This window comes from Macadamia integrifolia, chromosome 2 (genome assembly GCF_013358625.1).
Source record: "Macadamia integrifolia cultivar HAES 741 chromosome 2, SCU_Mint_v3, whole genome shotgun sequence".
Taxonomy (NCBI): Eukaryota; Viridiplantae; Streptophyta; class Magnoliopsida; order Proteales; family Proteaceae; genus Macadamia; species Macadamia integrifolia.
The window spans coordinates 11,532,097-11,552,302 of NC_056558.1; the positions used below are offsets into that span (position 1 = coordinate 11,532,097).

General features: G+C 41.6%; 1 long non-coding RNA gene across 3 annotated transcripts; it reads left to right on the forward strand.

Moving 5' to 3' along the window:
* Positions 1 to 5,654: 5,654 nt before the first annotated feature.
* On the forward strand, positions 5,655 to 19,063 carry LOC122072077. Of its 3 annotated transcripts, none has more exons than XR_006138328.1 (3): positions 5,655 to 6,021; positions 17,000 to 17,216; positions 17,867 to 19,063. It is a non-coding gene; the product is annotated as an uncharacterized LOC122072077 (long non-coding RNA). The 3 variants fall into 3 exon arrangements; XR_006138329.1 differs by having other exon boundaries at positions 18,012 to 19,063; XR_006138327.1 differs by lacking the exon at positions 17,000 to 17,216 and having other exon boundaries at positions 17,860 to 19,063.
* The last annotated feature ends 1,143 nt before the right edge of the window (positions 19,064 to 20,206 follow it).

Genomic DNA, 20,206 nt, shown 5'->3' on the forward strand with positions numbered 1-20,206 from the left:
AAGATCTGATTATATCAGATCGATTTTGTTGTTTTTTTTTTTTTCTTTTATTGAAATAGTTGAAGTAATCTTTATCACATTAGGATATAAAAATGATAAAATAGATATTTGTAAGGTAGTATGATATAATTATATTTTGCCTTATATAATACATACGAGACGATAACAACTCATTATACATGATACATGAAAAATATCTTAATATTATGACCAATTGAATCCATATTTCACATATATATATATATATATATACATATATACATATACATATGCATGTACAGTGTGTGCAGGTCCCAAAGGGCTTCCACCTAGGTGACATGATATAATGTTCCAAATGTTTTGTTGTAATGGTGTTTTGAAATGTTCTTGGAAAAGTAGTCAAATCAAGCCTTTGGAATCAGATTCAACTTGACAAAACCTTCAATATGATGAAATTTGGCTCCGTTGCACAAGAGAAATGCAAATATTGTGTTGCGAAATAAATATATCTTACATGAAAGTATTTGTTGGTATTTTTTTGCAGTAGAAATTCAAATATATTTCTTAGAAAATGAAATATATTTTATAAGAAATGCAAATATATTTTTTCGATTTCTTTTTGTCGTTTAACTTGCAATCAAATGTAGACAAGCTTTTAAGAGAACACAATCGTAAAGAACATTTCAATTTTTGCACTACATAATGTTCCTATAGCATTTTGGTAATGGTTCCAAACATAACGTATATCTCCTGAAATCTTCTTCTCTTACCACCTCCACATCATTATATATGATGCTGTAATACTATATCTTCCTAAATCAAATTAGGGAAAATAATGGTCACTTTGCTGGTATCACACAATGCCCTCTCACTTTCTCTCCCACGTGATAGGTGAGCCTGCTATGTATAAAATGTGTGGCACCCCATCCAATGCTCTGATTGGGTTGGTATGGGAGATTCCATCCCTACCTGCACATCAATTTAATCTCTCTCTCTCTCTCTTATTAAAGATTTATTTGGATAGTAGATCTCTATTCATAGAATACCGTGTTCCCTCCCTTTACGTTCTCCCTCCCCTCAAACAACCGCCCCCCACCCCCCCAAAAAAAAAGAAAAAAACTCACTCAATTCCTTTCATGTGCAATCAATTTCTCATCCTATGCCTTATGAAAATATTAAATAAGATAATGAAAAAATATTTCAAGCTGCCCAGGGTTTCCAATCCCCTCACCCCCGCCCCCCCTCCCCCCCTCAAAGAGATTTCTTTCTCACTTCTTCTTTTTCTTCCTTCTTCTTTTTTAAGAAAAATAATTTACTCTGTGATAGCTTGTAGAACACCTTAGTTGCTCAAAGATCTCTTTCCCTTAAAATAAAGATGCCAATTTATTTTTCTATGTGGTACATTTCTTTTTTTTGTTTGTGGGCTTATACTAAAAGGTACATTACTCTCTTAATTGCCTTTCTTGTTTCTACCATTGTATGTGAAGCTGTACTTGGCATGTAATTGAGCATGAGAATGTTGGTAAACTCTATTTCGAAGTCTATTCTATATTAATTTTCCTTCATATTTATTGTTACTTATATATGTTTTTATATGATATTCTTATCCAATTTTTTTTCCTTTTTATTTACGATGTTTTTACCATTTTTTTTAATTTCTTATTTTGGGTCACCCAACGATTAGAATTTCCAAATGTCACCTCCAAATGACATAAATAGGCTGCATAATTAGAAAACCTCTTCAAGTTGGCTGATCTAGAAAGACTTTCGCCATATGTAAAGAGAAAGATTTCCTCCACTTTTGGTGAAGAAAATTTATTATTCTAGGATCATTATTACCGCCCCTTCATTATAGGAATTAGATAATACTTTCCCCACTATTTCAATGTCCATCCCAAGGCACCCTAACCCATTGATGAAGGAAGAATTCATTCTCCTCGAGTGAAGGGAAATTGCATCCTACGTTTCCTTTTTTAAGAGAAGATCGATCATGTTCTCGTATGATCCTGATATACATATATGGAATCCAGTTGGAATCCATAACAGGGTTGGAGTCCGTGTGTGTGGATTATGATCATATGAGAATGGTTCTCATACGAGAACCTAATTTGCACTCCTTTAGGATGTGTTTGATTACATAAATTAATCCCTAGAGATATGTATCGGTTATGGCAATTATTCCATAAAGAGTGTCTTTGTGGATTTTTTTTTTTTTTTTGGGGTCAGGATAGCTGTTTTGGTTATGATAAATTTGTTACTTAAATCTACCTGAAAAACTATTTGATTACCCTAAATTTGTGAGTTTGATTATGTGGAATCATTCTTAAAAACTGTTTGATTACCCAAATTTGTCAATTGGGTTCTATTTGCATGCATGACAAAGATATTTCAATACTGAAGCTAAAATACTTGAATTAAACAAACTACTTCACTACCAGATATTCATTCGAAGACCCATGACATTCAAAAAGAGCATGTAATCGAAAAGGATAATGAAAAACTTCAATTGAATAGAACATGAATGAAACCATACCTTAAATGTGGTCCTTCAAAGGGAAAGGTCGAAAAAATTCTCTTTATCGTTCAGAGTAGAGAAGATCCCAAGAAAAACTTCTAGATTTTGAACCCTTCACAATTCTTTTGGCTGAAAAGTACTCTCAATCGAAATGAATTGAAAGTTTTCACAGATCTAAGGTTTTACCCTAAATATCTCTCAAACCTTTCAATTTTCAAAGCAATATCAATGATCTCTAAAGAACAAAGTATGAGTCAGTTTCTCAAAGGTGTGGAATTGATGGCGGTCTTCATAATGCCCAATCTGCATATCGAAAGTCTACTTGCAGCAAAATAGCCAAGGGAGAGCCGAGAGTGTCGATGATAGTCTACAAGTTCGATGGGAGAAAGAGGATTTTGGGAGCCCGATAATAATGATCCATATGAATCACACTTAAGACACTTTTTATATGGTGGGGTGGAATTAGGTGTGCTATAACTGAGTTTCTCTATTTAGCTTAATTATCCAATAAAACACACTTAGCTTTAAAAGGTGTTTCAATAGGATTATATATGTCCACGTAGATTCATCTCAAAACACAACCGAACAAATATAATATAGAGAATCATTTTTCACTAGAAACACTCTCATGTAACGAAGAAGTCCATGGTTCAAGACCTATCAATTACTTTCTTTTCTTTTCTTTTTTTCACATTTTATCCCATCAAACTTGGTCCAACTCGGCCAAGTGGACCAAATAAGAAAACATATACTGCCTGAAATGTTGGCTGATGTGGCCCATGTTGCCACATCAACACAAGGAGCACGTGATTATAACCAATCGAACTCCCTTGATAGTAGGCGTAGGGAGTTAGCAGGTGGTTCTGGTGGTGCTTGATGCTCCTCCTCGTGGTTTAGTCCACTGTCATGTATGATTAAAGCTAACGTGAGCTACTAAAACTTAAATTTGACTCCACCAAAGTTTACTCTTGAGGTGTCCAGTAAAGCGGATGAGATAACCTTTTCCAATGACAGAAAGTTGACTGAGAAATTTAATTCGTATGGTTTTGGTTTTCATGTCACAACCATCGATTTAAATCAAACCAAAATAAATCGAATTCAAACCAAACCAGAAAAATATAAGGACCGAATTAATGAAACCAAAAGGTTGAGCCATAATGTCAAAATTGTAAATGGACAGGTTACATGAAATTCGAAACCACACCAAACCAAACAAAACTGATTTGGTTTTAGTTTTATCTTTCTAAATTTTTGTGCAGTTTTGATTTGTACATGTTGTATCATAAACCAAACTGATTGGCACCCTCATCTAGGGGTGTCAATCGGTTGGGTTGGGTCGGTCTCAGTCTGGCTTAGTAGGGGTTTGACCATTTGGAAACCTTGCACTATGAACACCCATTTAAGTAAACGGGCCTAAATTTGAGAGGCATGGTACGGTTTATAATCAGGCCGATCTATGTCGGATTTAATCAGGCTACCTTAAACGGGCCTTAATGAGGCTATGGACCTATTTAAGTCTAAACAGACTCTAAATGTGCCTACTCTAAAATTCTTTTCTTGAGTGGATTAAAGGCCATAAATTGTTCTATTTGAACATTAAAAATTACTATAGTTTTATACAAAAAATTATCATAGTGTAAGGTGACGTAAATCTTTAATAAATAAGAGAAATAATATAAGACTATGGTTGTTCTTTAATGAAGGGGATAATGCTACAACGAGTTGGTTCAAGTCGGACATATAGTCGATTGGTTTGGTTGGATGCTAGACGGGCTAGGTACCTACACCGTGAACCCCTGTGTTAATAAATGGGTTAGGCTCAAGCCTGACATGTTTATTAATCTAGTCAATTCAGATCGAACCATAAAATGTGTTGGGCTTGGTCAGGCCTACCAGTGAAGGCTCATAATTGACACTCCAACCCTCATCCACCCTTGTAAAATTCTTCACTGCCTGATGGAGGCAACTATGGTTGTCAATTTCAAGGCCACACTAGTAGGCTTGATAGCCCGATCAAATTGTTTATGAAACATGTTAGGCTCAAGCTCGTTTAGTCCAATTATTGGTATACTGATCAACTGTTTATAAATACAACCGTCTACTAAAAAAAGAGTTTATAAATTATTATAATATATGAAAACATTGTAGCAACTATTATCAATAAAATTGTCAAAGTGGTTCTTTGTCTAGGAGTGTGGATTGTGCCTGAGCTCCTTGTGCCTATTTCTTTCCTCCCCTAAACAAGGAACATGTTTTTCACAAATGAAGGAGAGAGAGAGAGACATATGGGACAATTGGCATAGTTGACACTCCTGATAGAGTTATTTTTTCCCCTATTAATAATAAGTGAAAATGATTTACACAATGTAAGTATCATGCATCCTCTTTAACCTTTTTTTTTTTTTTGGGGGGGGGGGGGTGGTAGGTGGTAAATAACCCTCTTTGACTTTCTTTTATCTCTCTCGAACGACAAGTGGGGCCTCCTTGTATATGATTCCTATGGCACAACATCTCGTGCTCCCATCGGATTGGCATAGGAGATTCCATCTCATTTATGCAACATTTCAATCTCCTGCGTTTTCACAATTAAAAAGTCAAAGAAATTAGGAGTATTTATAAATTAATTTTATCATCTTACTTTATTTAAATAATTGGCTAGATATTAAAAATATCATAGCAGGAGTTCAGTACCTAGATTGATTAAATGTTATTGTGGACAACATCTCCATAATATTTTGAAATAAAAGTGTTTTCTGTGGCATATAGAGCCAATGGGAATGCATACGAAAGTATTGAGTTAGATGGTCAATTCACATTCAGGGAGCAATCACCCCATCTTGTATATGGGGCAGGTGCCACACTTTCCCACAGAACCCAATTTTCCTATTTAATTTCCGCTAAATACTACCACATCGCAGAAAAAACTTCTTGGTAACCTTAGTTGCATCAGAAAATTATTGCTGCCCAACAAAAGAAAAGGGAAAGTAAAAAACATAAAAGCCTTTGTATATGTAATGGACTTGAGCCCACCCCAATTGGCTTTAATCGATGTAGAGGACCATCACTAAGCTTAGGTTCATTCTTCAGACCCACGGCCCATTATCCACTCTACTTGTAAGCCCAAAGCTTAATGCCTTTCATTAAAAGACTACCACGTGGCCCGAAAATTATACGATCACCACTGGAAAGATGAAATTTCCTTCCTTCCATGTAAATTTCTCACTCCCATCTTTCTCTATTTCAATTTTGAATGGAATTTCTATGGTGAAGAGACAATCGGTTCTCAGTCTCAAAGGATCGCCATTACTCGGATTCTGAGACTGCACCTGAAACCCTAGAATGGATTATTGATTCGCTCAGACGTTACAGGTCTTTATGTGATGTTCATGTTGTCAATTTCTCCAAGGTTTCTGATCCTCCTGTATGTGAAACCTTAGTTGCCCACTTCATATGTGTTCGTGCCCAACTCTTATCTTGCCGGAGAACCTGTGGAAAATCTTCTCAAAATTGCGTCTGGAATAGTCCAGGTTGATCTCAAACTCCAGAACCTTTTTTTTTTTTTTTGGGGGGGGGGGGGTGGATTTTTTTATTAAAATGTATATATATATTTGACTAATCCTCCCTCCAAGAAAAAGAAAAAAATTAGGTATTTAGTGAATGCCACTCTTATTGATGATGTTAGGACTTAGGAAGCTCTAGAGGAGAATCACTAAAAATATATAAATGAAGAGATTTTCCAAAGGAGTAGCTTAAAGAAATTTGGATTTGGAGGTCTGCTGCCTGCAGCTCAATTTGATTTTTTCACATTAAGGGTGTTTCATCAATGAGTTGTAGAAGAGGGTGAATGAATGTTGATATGACTTAATTAATGGCTGCTCAGCCTCTCGTTCTCCAATTGACACTTATATAATGCTGAGGTAGTTTTTACCTTGATTCTCTTTTCTGTGTTCATAGATCATTCCAGGCTATTGTCTATAGGTTGGAGCTTGTTATCCAACCTACTGCACCTAAGAGTAGAAATTCCACTGGGGAAGCCACTGCCACCATTATGATCTGTGGTAATCCCTTTTATTGATCATTATCTATTTGCACAGGGCAACAATGCTGAACCAGATATCCTAATGCAACTAGGATTAGAAAATCCAAGGCCTGTTAAGAAAATAATCACACGGGCAAGCAAAATATTCACCAGCTAGGATGATGGAGATGACGGGAAAGAAAAGGGATATGACCAAGACCTCTCACCTATGGCCTAGGTCAGTCTCTCACTAACCCTAATGGCATAACATTAAGCTAATGCAAGCATAGTTGTCAAGGCGGCTAGGGGACTCAAGGCTGTTGAGGGGGAAAAAATCAAGGTGACACCAACAAGGCACATAGGCACTAACTAGGTGGCGCCTTGACAACTATGATTGCAAGGAATCTTACCAGTCACACATTTTCTCACAGCATCGAGGCAAACAAATCCAATTCATTCAAATTTGTAAATCATGGGGAGGGTTCTAGTTACCCCATACAATAATAGGGTTGTACTATCTCAACTGGAAGGAAAGAACAGGTAGCACAAACTCGAAACTCATAAAAGAGGCCCACACATATAGAAGTGAAGCCTTGTACACCAAGCAACTGAAAAATAGCAACAACTTTAGTAAAATCTACCCTATTACTTCTAAGTAACCAAAATAGAAACGAGTTACTTGTAGCAGCTACTAACTAACAAATAGGAACTCAAATATAGCCCCATGATTCTGGTTGTGGGTTAACCAGCAAAAACTCATACCAAGGCTGTTCTGGCCTGAACCAAAATAGGTCTGAAAGACGCCTCAGCTCTGGTGATCAACTTGGTGACATGTTTACTAAAACTTTTTTTTTGGATGAATAAATAAATTTATACCCAAAGAGGAAAGAAAATACCAGGGGAAAGGGGGGAGGGGAGGCTTAAGCCAACAAGGAAAAGCCAACCCAAGGGGGAACAAAGCAATAAACAAAGCAATTACAACAAAAGCAGCAAGCAAAACAGAACAGCAAGACTACGAGCTACCACGGAGGAGAGACCAACACCCAATGCAGCAAAAAAAAAGGGGTAGGGGGAGGGAAGGTTCAAGTGGTGGGAGGGGGGAGGGGCATAAGGTTCTAGGAGGAGATGATATGGGAGTTTCTACCGGTAAGAGGAATAGGCCGGGAACTGATAGAATGAAGGGATTGGATTTTAGAGGAAACATTAAAGAACATGGTTGTCCAAATCCTGTCCAGGGAGCGGTAGTTGGGAGACCATCTTCGAGTGTTACGCTCCATCCAAAGATGGTTAATAGTAGCGGAGAAGGCTAGCTTACCAATAGTGTCACAAATAGAAATCCAGCAAAGGTCATATCAACCCAAATCCATTCTCTGTCAATGGGGAGGATAGGCCTGGTAGAAGGCCAGCAGCGGGCAAAAACCTTTTTCCAAACCAAGGAAGAAAGGGGGCAAGAGAAGAAAATGTGTGGGATATCCTCTTGACCGTGAGCACAGAGGCAGCAAGAGGGATTGATGGGGACATGATGGTGGAGAAGGAAGGATTGGGTGGGGAGGTAGTTGGAGAGACATCTCCAGGTAGTGAAGTTGTGGCAGGGAATATGGCCTTTGAACCAGACTAGATCGCACCAAGGAACAGTGGGGCTAGGGGATCTAACAAAGGACCAAGCAGAGGTTGAGGAGAATATCCCATTGGATGAGGGGAGCCAAATGCATTTGTCATCCCTGCCACGGTGACCAGGGGGACGGGAGGGAGAGAGGCCCACAGATCAGCGAGGGGAGGGGGGACCAACCCAGAAGGGAGAGGATGGAGGAGATAAGAGAGGAAACAGACAAACCAGAGGAGTAGATGATCCTCGGAGTGACGAGAGAGGAGAGGATACCAGAAGGGTGCCAAGGGTCCATCCAAAGGGAAGTCGACTGCCCATTGCCAATAGCTATGGAGATGGCATTGAGGGCAAGAGGCCTAAGGTGAAGGATTTTACGCCAGATCCAAGAGGCATCAGAAGGAATGGGGCAGGTCCAAAAGGATTTATGGGAAAGCACGGAGTAGACCCAGTCAACCCAGATACTCCAGTGCTTGGAGGCAAGCTTCCAAATGAGCTTCAGAATACCCACCGAATTGACCTTCTTGATTCTTCTGATACCAAGGCCACCCTCAGATTTGGGCAAACAGACCTTATCCCAAGACAAAGGATGAAGGAAACTTGAGAAGTCAGAGCCCTTCCAGAGGAAGGAGCAGAAGATACTTTCAATGGATTTAACAGTAGAGGAAGGAAGGTTAAAAATCTCAGACCAATAAAGATATAGAGATTGGATGACAGATCTGATTAGAATAAGCCGGTTAGCATAGGAGAGGAGCTTGCCTTTCCAATGTTGGAGATGCTTTCTAAGAAGATCTAGAATAAAGGAACAATGGTGGGCAGAGAGCCTAGAGGAGATAAGAGGGAGACCTAGGTATTTGACAGGCAAGGATCCCAAGGAGAAGCTTGTAATGCCTAAGAGAAGGGATTGAGTCTCAGTGGAGACACCAGAGAGGAAGAGATTGGATTTGAGGAGGTTTGTGCGGAGACCAGAGAGGGATTCAAAGGAGTGAAGGGAGGATATAATGGAAGAGATGGAGAGGGAGTCAGCTTCAGAGAAGATCATGATGTCATCTGCAAAAGCCAAGTGAGTGAGGCCTAAAGCTTTGCACTTGGGGATAGGAGAGATGAGGTGGAGATAAGAGGCCGACTGAATAGAACGAGACAAAACCTCCAGATAGAGAGAGAGAGAAGAGAAAGGGAGAGAGAGGGCAACCTTGATGGATACCACAGGATGAGGGGAAGTAACCCGCAGGGCTGCCATTGATTAGAACAGAGAATCAGGGAGAAGAAATGCAACAAAAGATCCAATGGACAAAGGAAGAGGGTGGGAAAGACATTTGGAGTAAAACTTTTGAAATGAAATCCCAACTGATGGAGTCAAAGGCCTTATGGATGTCAATTTTGAGGAGGGCAGAGGGAGAGTGGTTTTTTCTCTCAAATCCTTCGACGATCTCATGACAGAGAATGATATTATCAGCAATGCTCCTCCCAGCAATGAAAGCAGATTGGTTGGGATTTACAAGAGAATCAATGACTTTCCCAATCCGGTTAGCTAAAATTTTGGCAATGAACTTATAGAGCAGATTACAGAGAGAGATAGGCCTAAAATCATTCATGGAATCAACACCTTCCTTTTTGGGGGCAAAAGAAGGTGTGATTGATCCCATTGACTTGGGAAGGGTTAAGGAAGAAACTCCTGATAGCAAGAATGATATCATTGCGAATGATGTTCCAACATGAGGAAAAGAAACCCATACTGAAACCATCAGGGCCTGGGGCACGGTTAGCTTTATGGGAGAGGATGGCAGAGAGGATTTCATCATCAGAGGGAATGGAAAAAAGGGAGGGGAGATGATCCTTAGGGACCAGCTTGTTGAGAAGATGGGGGGAATAAGAGAGGGATGGAGGGGTGGCTGGGAGAAGATACGAAGAAAGTGAGAAACAACTTCAGATTTGATTTCCTCAGGATTAAGGAGCTCACCGGCGGAAGGGGAGATGAGCTTCGAAATGGTATTGACATTGTGGCGAGCTTTGAGGGAGCGATGGAAGAAAGCAGAGTTGGAATCACCAAGATCAAGCCATTTGATGCGTGCCTTCTGACGGAGGAAGCTCTCTTTTTGGGCAAGAAGAGAGTCAAGCTTAGAGGCAGTGGCTTTCTCTTCCAAAGCAAGATCAAAGTTGCGAAGATCAGACTGGATTTGAGATTGGATGGAGAGGAGCTTGTCCCGGCAAGAGGAGACACGAAAGGAGATATTGCCAAAGGTGGAGGAATTCCAATTCTTAAGAACAGCTTTGACAGATTTGAGCTTTTTGGCAAAAGTAAGAAGAGGAGAGGAGGAGGGAATGGGGATGGACGAGGCATTTTGAACTAAAGGGATGGACCAGGCATTTTGAAGGAAAGGACACGGTCAAGCTTACAGGCCACCCAAGCATTACCTTATCTTCGATTATGCTAAGAAAGCTTGGTACCAGACCATCTGAGATCACTGAGACCAAGGTCGTCAATACAACTGTTGAAGGAGTCAACAGCTAGGGGGTCAATGGGGTTACCACCAAGCTTCTCATTACTCAACCGAATAACATTAAAATCACCTCCAATCCCCCAAGGTCTGGAGCTCGTGGAGGGGGCAAAGGAGAGGAGGTCAGACCAAAGGGGGAGTCTAAGAGTGGCAAGGTTGTGGGCATAAATAATCGAGATGAAGCAAATGAAGGAACCAAAAGAGTGGGAGATAGAGAGGTGAATGACTTGCTCTGATGAGGAGAGAGGGGTGATGGAGAGGTAAGAGGGGTTCCAGAGGATCCAAATTCTACCATTTGGACTATAGAGATGATTGTCAGCAAATGACCAAGATGGGGCAATGGAGGAGGCAATGCGGGAGGCATTAGCTTGGAGGACTTAGGTCTCAAGAAGGCAGCAGAAGTTGGACTTGGTGGATCGGATACGGGAGCGAATCTTCGCTTGTTTAGCTAGGGAATTGAGGCCACAAACGTTCCAAATAGTCAAAGGAGTCATAAAGAACTAGAGGAAGAGGGTATCAAATGCTTGGAAGAGCTGAAGGGAAGATCGGAAGAGGTTGGCTTGGCGGGGTTGTTCCTTCTAGATTTGGGGGTGGCAGCAGGGGAGGGTTAGGGTGATGGGTGGGTTTAGAACTTGAAGAGGCTTTGGAGGTAGAGACAGAGGACATCTTCTTCTTAGAGCCCCAGGAGATAGAAAGGGGTGGGAGATTGGGAGGAGAGGAGGTATGGGGAATGATATTAGAGGAAGTGACAGGGGATGGTTTGGAGGATGGGGTCGAGGAGGGGAGGGGAGGGAGGGGTCAAGGGGGGTAGGCAACAAAGGAGCAACAATGGGTTGGCTAAAATCAACATCATCAGTGGCTCGAGAGGGGCAGGTTTGAGCAGTTTGAGTATCTTCTAACTCTGTTGACAGAACCATAGAGTCAATGCTGTGGAGAGACCCAAGGGGTTGGCATGCGGCCCTTGAGAAGCAATTGGCGATACCAGGGGTAATTCATGGATGTCACGAGGTCAGCCGAGCTTGCATGGCTAACAGAGGATGGGATACTGCGGTTGATAAATGCTTTATAGACACCAACATCAGGCATGATCGAGGGATCAGGGATGGAAGAAATGGCAGGAACATTGGCATTGGGAGGAATAGCAGGAGCAAATAGCACCAATGGGGAGGCAGGGGAGTTGCCAGTCGAGGTGGAATTGATCAGTAGATCCCCAAGAGCGATCGGATTAGCGGCAGCGGGATCTGGAAGACCAGCCGAGAGGGAGGTGGCATCAGGAGACAATGGCGGAGAGCTCATGGGAGCATCAGAGGATGGCGGCGATGGCATAAGCAGAGGGCAGCGGCGATTCCCAAGAACCATCGGTTCAGCGGCAGCGGGAGTAGGAAGGCCAGCTGAGAGGGAGGCGGCATCAGGAATCAGAGGTAGAGAGCTCATGGGAGCATCAGAGGACTGCAGTGGCGATGGCGATGATAGAGAGCAGCTCGTGGGAGCAGCAGATGACAGTGGCAACGAGAGGCAAAAGTCGAGGGAGGCAGCACGGGAGTCGTCAGAGACCACAATTGCCGGAGGAGAGCTCAGGGGAGCCATAGGAACCAGAGACGAAACTGGCGGCGAACAGAGGTGATCCAAGGGAGAGGTGGTAATAGCAAGGGAGGCAGGTAAGCAGGGAGGAGGTGATGCAGTTGGGCGTTGGGCTTGAGATAGCCTTTTGATTTGATTCCTTTTCTTTCCTTCCAGAGCTAGAATTAGTTGGCAGTATTTTTATTTATATTGAATTTTTATTTTCAGTTGCCAATTATGATAGTTTTATTTTTAATAACCTACCAATTTTATGTTTTTTTTTATTCTCTTTAAATAGCCATGTAATGGGAGAAAACTGATATTGAGATTTGAAGTTTTTATTTGAAATTGGATGCTTGCTTGGTTAGACCATGGCTGCCGTAACCCTCTCTTTCTGATTTTTTCCTCTTCTTTATTCTTCTCCTTCTTCTTGTTGGTTCTCTCTCCCAGCCCTGTTATGGGCAGTAGTTGCAGCCGACGGAAACTAGGTTCTGCTCCTTAGTGCTTGATCTTCTGGGGCTGGGGTTTTGAGTGAAGGTAGCCCTCTCCTAGGCGATTCAAACCTTGGAACCTCTCTTCCAAAGCTTGACCTTACTGTGAAGAAGTCCAAACCAGACTCAGATCTGAGTTTACCATCGCCAGATCCAGTTGCAGGTGCTTCCCACATCACTCCAGCCTGCTGATCTGAGCAGCCCCCTGGTGAGTTTGGTACACCTTCTCCTTAGGAGTCTATGCCTGAAATCTCAAGATCGACCGACCAGATTTGAAGGAGTTCTCTGCATTGAAGGCTTGTTGGTCTGCCGCCTCTGAACTCCATCGTGAGGAAGAAGAAGGGTGTTTTATTTTTCATAAATATTACTTCTGCTTATTACAGATAAGTCCTTCCAACATTTAAGTTCTTTATTAAAGACACCCCTCTCTTTATTAGTTTGCAAAGTAACCCTTCATTCTTGGTTTAATTTCAATTTGACCCCATTACTATTTTTATTTCCGGAATTACTCCTTTCTCTTTGAAGTTAATTCTTGTTAAGTCCTTAGTCACTTATTTCACTCTATGAAGCTCCTAAATTTTATCAGGAATTACATTATTGCCCTTGGTTTGCCTAGAGTGCACTATTTGGTTCTTTAGTGGGCCCTAAGCGATCCGATTTTAGTCCCCAGATCCGGATCCGGATCCACATCAGGAGGTAAATGGTTAGGCAGGCAAGGTTGGCTAGGGAAATGATCGGGTTGAGGTATCGGGTTGGACAGGTGGGGTTGGTATGGGGAATGATGGACGGGTTGGTTATCGGGTATGGAGCAAGATGGAGGGACCCGGTGCGGGTTGTAAATATTACCCGGATATAATGGGTGATCCGTGGGGAATTTGGAGAAGGTGTTCAAAAGTTGGACCTGGATGAAGGAGTTCAGGGGGTAGAAAAGTGGCTCAGGCAACGTGGTTGGTTCAGATGGTTCAGTTGGCTCAGATGGAATAAGAGGGTCAATAAGTTCAGACAAAGACCTAAAGGAAGTGCAATGTGGAAGAGAGGATGTAGGGAGAGAGGGGAAAGAGGAAGCAGCCGCTAGGGCATCCAATAGAGGAGCGCCAGGCGGGAAAGGGAGCAACGGAGGTAAGGCAAGGCCAGGAGAGACTAGGGACCGACAAGGGACCGAGAAGGGACATCAGAAGGATACAGAGAGGGAGATAAAAGGGGAAACTGCAGAGTCCACAGAGGGGGTTGGCAGAATACCAGAGGCGAGAGAGGAAGGGAGCAAATCAGTTCCATCAAGGGCATCAGGCGACAGAATCGAGAAGACATTGTGACCAATGGTTGAAGGATTGTTCAACGGACCAAGAGTCCGAGTTCCAAACACAGTTTCAGCGGCAGCCATGACTGGACCTGTTTCCGACGGCAAGATTTGGATATGGTCAACGGTAGTTTCCACCGTCGGCGGCGTGATTTGGTAGCCAGCAGTATTTTTCTTCTTTTTATTTTTCCTTCTGTATGTCTGGTTGGTGAATTGAGGTTCAACTGGAACAACGGCTGAAGGTTGAAGAGATTCAACAACAGTGGCCATAGATTTGGCGCAAGTGGTAGTATTGTGCCCAAAACATTTGCAGAGAGTGCACGTTGGAGGTATCCAGTCATATTTGACCTCTTGTTCAAAGGAGGATCCTTCTCCATCCATAACAGTGATAGAAGAGGGAAGGATTTTGTCTGCTTGGACTTCAATACAGATACGAGCATAAGATAAACGATCCATAACCTTGGTTCTCTTGTCAGAATACAGAGGTTTGCCTATGATGGAAAATATTAGGCTAAGGCCTTTGACGCACCAGAAGTGGAGGGGGAGATTGGGGAAGAGGACCCGAAGGGGGATGGATTTGGGTTCAGTTTTGGAGAAGGAAAGGAATTCATCCCATTGACGGAGGAAAATGGGATTTTTACCAAGATACCATGGTCCTCCATCAATGGCAGCGCTACGGTCAGGGCCGGCGGCGAAGTTGAACACAAAGGTGCCATTATCAAGCATGAAGAAGGAGGGAGCCAGAGGGCTTCCATTGGTTCAGAAGAGAGGCTTTGACAACAGCCAAGGGGGGGTCTACTGCCAAGAAAAGAACCAACAACACAGTTAGACCAAAGAGAGATTTCAGAAGCGAGGAGGCCAGCAGGACAAAGGCCAACAGGGATGGAGTTGTGTGTGGTTGGAGGGTAGAAGAATAAGGAATGGCTGGTTGAGGGGGGTAGAGGGGAAGAGGAAGAAGGGGGGAGGGGGAAGCAGAGGTGACTACAGAGACCCAAGGACGAGATTCCGAGTGGACTGGAGGAGGTGGAGGGGCGGGTGGAGGCGGAGACAGCAGGTGAGAAGGAGCAGAAGGAGGTAGGGGAGGAGGGGGTGGAGAGAGACCTGGGTGGGAGGGGGCGGACCGACGGCAAAGACCGTCGGAGCAGGGGAAGGGGGCATACGGTCAAGAGGGGGGGCATACATAAAACTTTATTCAAGTCTGTTTCTTCAAGGTTGTTCCAAGTTGGGCATAGGTGTTGTGCATGTTCCAGCTTGAGGGGGAGTGTTGAGGAGTTAATTCTGTGTGTGTAGCTATTGCAGGGGTATTCTGGCCATAGTAGATAGACTTAATAAGGGTGTTTTATGTAATTTCCACACTTTATATTTTGTTATATATACATGTAGGCAGATCGGTAGGAAAGATAATCGACAGCCTTTCTTTTTCTCCCATCAAGTGCTATCCCATCTCCTCTCCTCTCTTCTTTTTTTCATCTTCTTCTTCCTTCTTCATATCCTTCTCTTGTGTGCAGGTACTGGTTGTTAGTTTCTGATCTTGTTACATGGTATTAGAGCTAGGAGGTTGGGTGTTCGATCCCTGGTAAGTGCAAGGGGTTTGTGTTATGTGCTGCTGTGACCCATGCGATGGTGTGACATGCAGAGCCGTGTGTGTGTGCGGGCCTGCATTTGCGCGGGGGGGGGTGCTGATGAGTGTTGATATACATTGCTGTGGCCCTTTACTTAACAATTCGAGCTTTTGGGTAACAGTGACTGTATCCTTTATCATTCTTATAGGTGGTTGGAGCAAAATTTGACTAGTCCATGAGAAGAAATATATAGATTGGATGGTTAGGGGTTCTGCTGTACTCACTAAATTATGCACGTCGATTAGGGCTGTCAACACAAGTTTGTGCTCAATGCCTCAAATTTCTAGCCTGCTGGGTCAGCTGGTGCCTTGAGCCAAGCTCATTTTGCTGAACTTAGGGTGGGATCTGCTCATAGAGACACAGATGCAGCTTTAGTCCCTATATCCACGATGATCATACTTGAATGCCATTGCTCCTCCTCTATAGCCACTGTTACAAGATGTGAAAATAAAAAAGGGAACTTGTATTACCCAATTATTTTTAAGGGAAAAAGCTGGGCACCCCGCCTGCATACTGCAAGCTAGCGCCTACTCTTCTCTCTCCCCCTTTTGAAATTACCCCTCCTGCCCCTCCTGTATGATGCCCTATCCTGCGCCCGTATTGATGTCACCCACTAGAGCACACGTGGGCGGTGTACCTATCCTTCTCCCTAATTTTAAATACAAATCCAAATCAGTATACTGTGTCATCTGTAATATTTGATTCCTAAACCTTTTTCTTAAGTTGAAACCAATTTTATAAGATGTTAATAATACCCTCCCATCAACATATTTTCTCATCTTTGCTTCCATAGTATCGTTAAGTCAAAAGGACCCCCCTCGTCATGAGGCTTTGAATGTAATTCAAGATATTAGATACATTGCTTCCTTCTTTAAGGAATACTTCTTTTTCCACATTTCCAGGGAGATTAACAGCGTGGCTGACTCCTTGGCTCGGAAGGCCATGTCTATTGTGTGTATGACATCTTGGCCTCTTTCCACCCCTTGGTTGTCTGATCTTTGTAATCTGGACTCCTCGTGGTGGGCACACTTTAATGAATAGCTTTGGCTTTTACCAATAAAAAGAAAGTCAGTCAGAAGGATAAATGATGCTAGCTACTTGTTTTTGCATTGAAATATATAGGTTCTGCTTCATTCACACATGTTCTTTTCACATGCCTCTCTATATTGAACACACTGCATGGGCTGATATTTCAACTATTGGATTTAAGTGACCATAAGTTACACTTAGTAGGAAATGTATTAGAAATAAAAATTGTATGACCCCTCTGTTTTTTCTTATTCATTATCGGGACATTACAGAATGAAAGTATTGCTTGTTAAGGCCTAAAGTGAACAGGAAGTTCAACATTAATGGTATTGGAATTATGCATCTGAGAAATTATGCTGATCAAGTAGTGATTGTCTTATCGTGCAGGAGCATGGTGGGACCTTACTGGTCTCTTAGGGGTGCCTTAGGCCCTCTCTTGGATAGTCTGATATTACTTGATAAGTTGTTGATCCTTCAGGAGCAAGGCAATTTGGTGGAAGCTACAGCTGCACCTATATTTTATCCTTAATTATCTCCATGTGATGTGGCCATAATGCTTGGAAAAAGGATGCGAATTTAATAGTTAGTACTATAGACTGACTGGGTAATTTCCTATCCTTTACTCCACACACTTCCTCCCTCCTGCACATGTGTGCATGCATGCACAGTTGCACACACACAAGACACACACAAATGATCTTACAGGATGACAGTGAAGAAAGTTTTTATTGGTCAAGCCGTTTGGAGCTTTGGATCCATCTATCGCTTTACCTACCATATGAATGACATATGATCATCCATCCAGGCCTTGATGAGTTTCTCATTGGATTTGGGTCCTTTGAGAAATGGATTTCTCTTAGACATGCTGCACAACAGAATTAGAGGGATATGGGTATCTCTTTTGTGGCTTATCAGTTTTGACAGATTCAGCTAGATGGAATGTTGTTATGAATTTGACCTTGAACTCTAGTTTGATTTATAGAATTGATGAATGCATGAATCATGTATGGCCATTTCCTTTTGCAAGGCAAATGAACTGTGGAAGTGACTCCTTTCAGGGGCCTTCTAGGTCTTGGTCTACGCTGATTCTGATATTGATGGCCTTACATCTGTGCTGTGGTTGCTACTACATATTTTTGGGATGTGTTACTTTTCTGCAAGTATGTAGGTTGTACATTTCTGTGCTTGCTCCTGGTGTATGTTGGCTCTGAAGTTTCTTGGTTCTTTTTTTGGGTTTACACATGAAGCTTGTAGGTTGGCTAAATTACCAGCTTTGGATTGTTATGCAAGCAGAGTGCTTTGCAGTGCCGAAGCATGTTTTCGAACCTAGTCTCCACAGCATTACTGTAATCTTGTTTCTTTTTATTTTTATTTTTATTATTATTATTTTTAATTATAGACAGGTTGATGCTTCAAAGGGCTGGAGGCTTATCATTCACATTATAAGGGAGAAGCTGAGTAACTTCAACTGATGGTACATGTCTGTGCCATGGTAGGCTACAACACATCACGTGTTTTGGTATTCATATTGTTAAACAAGTTATTTCTCTCTAGCCCATATGCTGTCATGGGATGTTGGTGTTCTTCAGATTGTGAGTAGGGGCTGTTAAGGCTTCAAATGCTTAATGTGTCATCTTCCATTGTTATACATCTGAGCTTCAAGGGCATGGAGTTGAGTCTCAAAGTTGTGAGAGAGGGTCCAGGTGGCATTTGTTTGCTGTGGATGTATTTGGATTGGGTTTGACTTGTGCAGCATACAGATTTTTGATTTAGAAAGCATCATCAGCTAACAAGGCAAGCCGACAAGCTAACCACGAAGGCAGAGGTGAAATTATTTGGTGGTGAAATTGGCAGAGAATAGCTCAACTCTCTGGAGAAGTATATTTCCACAAAATGTGCACTTTTGGGGGAAAATCTGAAAATCCATTTCTGTTCCGCTACGCTTATGGGAAAAGATAGATTTGGCTGGAAAGATTTGAAACTTGCTGGTGATCAGTTTGGGTACTAGAAGTTCTATATGTGGCAGGCCAGCTAGAATCATTGTTCTTTTTGTTATACAAGTCACATTGCTGTGAAGGTGCTACTACCCTAGTCTTGGGGATCGACAAGTTCATTTCTTGATCTGTTCTTCTTGTGTTGATATACATTGTTGTAATCATTACCTAAAACTTGAGCTTTTGGGATAAGCGGTTGTAACATGTTATCAAAGCTAAGCGGTTGGGTGTTTGATCCCTGGTATGTGTGAGGGAAGCTCGAGCTTTGAGATAAACGATTTTAAGAATCTGTAATGGTACTTCTGGGTTATCCACACCATTTTGTGCAGCCAAAGGTGACAATGGCATAATTTGGTGGGACCCACCTAAAGGCCTAACGTGTGCTCAAGAAAACAGTTCCCATTTTTTCGGTGGTCTGTGGTATGGAAATCAGATGGGTTGATCGATTTTGAAACTACCTTCAAGAATTCATGGTGATTAGGGACAATGCCTTGCAAGATATCACTTGTGTATGTGTTTTTTTGTTTTTATTTTTTTCTTTTTAATCAATAAGATCATTTTATTCATTAAAGGGTTCCAATTAACAATATTTACTCACATAGTCACATACAGTAGACGTCATAAAACCCATCCTAACATTGTTAAACAAACCATGCAGGAGACTCTGAATAATTCAAAATTCTTGTTAACATTATTGAACAGTCGCACAAGGCGACTCTTCCTGTACCTTCACATGGACACATAGCATTGATTATACCGTCTGAATTTGGTATGCATTCTGAGAATAGTTTTTTCTCTATTTTATCACTTCAAATGGCATTCTAGACCTAGAATTTATCTTGAGATGCATACCAAAACACAGCTGTCATATCTCTAGTTAAAAGAGCATAACCATGGTCCGAAGTCCGAACAAATGAAACCTAACTACTGCACCAAAAACCTGACCAGGTCCTGCCTACTGACTTCATGGGTGTTTGCTTATTGCTTGTTCTATCAAGTTGGTAACATATATTAGGGAAAAAATTTTCTTCAACCGTATAGAAGGAAGAATTCCTTCACCATAGATGAAGTGGCCTAATGATTGGACTTTTAGGTCATCATTATATTTCATCCCCTATTGATCAAGTCGAAACTATCCTTCCTTGCGGCGATTTAATGATACCGATGCCCATGACGAAAGGAAACTCGATCTGATTAGATTACCCCAATTGTTGGATTTGAGGTTTTTTCATCTTGGCTTAGTTATGGCCATTTAACTACTCGGATCAAGCAGATAGGAAAAACTGAAAACCACTTCAACCTCATATTTTTTCTCTCTCCTTGTGGTGAAGTAGCAATGGTTTACCCAGTGACTTTCTTCTTCTTCTTCTAAGAATAATAATAATAATAATAATAATAATAAAATATAATTAAAATAAAATAAAATAAAAGAGATGAGAGAGAAAATATCTAAGATATGCCATTTTACAAATTGTGACGAGACCTACCAAAAGATCTGTGTGCAGTTGCAAATTTCATACCAAAACAGTAGGTTTTGAAGCCACGTTTTAGTTATGCAAGATTTATTTGAATAATCTATTCTTTTATTGGATCTTTAACT